This window comes from Trichechus manatus, unplaced genomic scaffold (assembly GCF_000243295.1).
Source record: "Trichechus manatus latirostris isolate Lorelei unplaced genomic scaffold, TriManLat1.0 scaffold00017, whole genome shotgun sequence".
NCBI lineage: Eukaryota > Metazoa > Chordata > Mammalia > Sirenia > Trichechidae > Trichechus > Trichechus manatus.
Genome location: NW_004443953.1, coordinates 26,437,392 through 26,439,358, shown reverse-complemented (window position 1 = coordinate 26,439,358; position 1,967 = coordinate 26,437,392).

Below are 1,967 nucleotides of genomic sequence, written 5' to 3'. Positions count from 1 at the left end.
AGATGCATCAATTGGTCCCATCCCACCTGGAGCCAAGGAGAATGACGAGAACCAATGATACAAGGAAAACATTAGCACAAGGACTCCACCACCTGAGACCAGAAAAACTGGATGGTGCCTGGCTAACACCAATGACTGCCCTGACAGGGAACACAACAGAGAGTCCCAGACAGAATGGGAGAAAAGTGTGGAGCAGAACTAAAATTCACATAAAAAGACCAGACTTAATGGTCCGACAGAGACTGGAAGAACCCCGGAAACCACAGCCTTTGAATCCTCTGTTAAACCAGAAGTGAAACTTTCACCCCTGAAGGCCACACTTCAGACAAAGATTAGACAGGAGTATAAAACAAAAAATACACTTGAGGAGTGTGCTTCTCAGTTCTATCAGATACACAAGACCAGATGGGTGGCTCCTGTCTGAAGGCAGGATGAGAAGATAGGAAGGGCAGGAACTGGTTAAATGGACACATGGAACCCGGAATGAAAGGGGGAGTGTGCTGTCACATTGTGGGGATTGCAACTAATGTCACAAAACAATATGTGTATAAATTTTTTGTATGAGAAATTAACTTGAGCTGTAAACTTTCACCTAAAGCACAATAAAAAAAGTAAAAAATAAATAAAATAACCTACCTGTAAGCAGCTTATGCCAAAAATTGTAGTTTATTAAAATGATTCGTGGAACAAGAGAAAATAAATTGTCTTGGGCTTCATGAAGAACTGGAACCGAGAACTACCATATATCTTCTCAACTTTTATTTTTCTCTCACTTTTCATGGGACTTTATGTTCTCTCATCTCTGTTCTCCATGTGGAACTACATCTTCTGTCCCTCTGCTTGTGTAGTGAATTCCTTCATGTGACCTTTTGCTTTGGGATATTTTGGGATACATCTTGGGATATTTTTCCCTAACCCTGAGGACTTGTTACCTTTGCCTTAGTTCTACCAAGAAGCAACTTGAGGGACCTCCCAGGGTGCTTTCTACCTCAGGAGGTTTGTTTCTTTTGCGCTAGGGAGGAGCCAGTCTCTGCCTACGTAAAAAGTTACTTTTGTACAAGTCCAGAGTTGATGGACATATTATGGGTAATTGAGGATTGGTTGAACTCTGGTCAGCTGAGGGAGGACCTGCCTTGTACCTGATGAGGACTACAATATATAAAACACTGAAATGCAGAGATTTTCAGAAGTCTCCTAGTGGACAGGAGCCAGGAAGGGAGTGTGTCTTTTGGGACACAGTCTCTTCCCAGTCCTGGTTAAAAAAAAAAAAAAAAAAGGCTGCAGAAACTGCAAACAGTAGAAGACATCCAAAGTCTTAGAAAGATTGGAGTGTTGGAGTGAATTTCTCATGTAAGACCTGCTCTTCCCATGCAAGGATTGCCCAGAGGACACATCTTTCCCCACAACTGTGCATAATCAATTTGTGAAGGGGAGTCCCAGCAGCTTTGAAGAGTACTGTGGTCACTCTTCTGTGCAGGTCAGGTATTACAGTGGTGTGATAGTTAAAGTTGTGTGTCAACTTGGCGGGCCATGATCCTCAGTGGTTTGGTAGTTATGATGTAGTCTGGTAGCTTTTTAATGACATAATCATCTCCATAATGAGATCTAATATAATGTGATCACCTGCATGATGAGATCTGTTGTGAGCAGCCAGTCAGCTGAAAAGGATTTTCCAATATAGGTGGACTTTCCGATGAGGCTTGCGGGCTTTTGTTGCCTAATGAGCTTGAGATTCATCAGTCTTTGCAGCCTATGAGCAAAAGCCTTTCTGTCTGACCTGCCAGTCTTGGGTTTGCCAGCCTGTGTGGCTATGCGACTCAGGAGAAACCTCCAGCCTGACTCATGGACTGTGGATGTTCCAGCCTCTATAACTGCATGAACTGTTTCCTTGATATAAATTTCTCTCAGTGTATAATTATATGATTTGCTGGTTTTGCTTCTCTAGAGAATCCAGCCTAAGACATTTG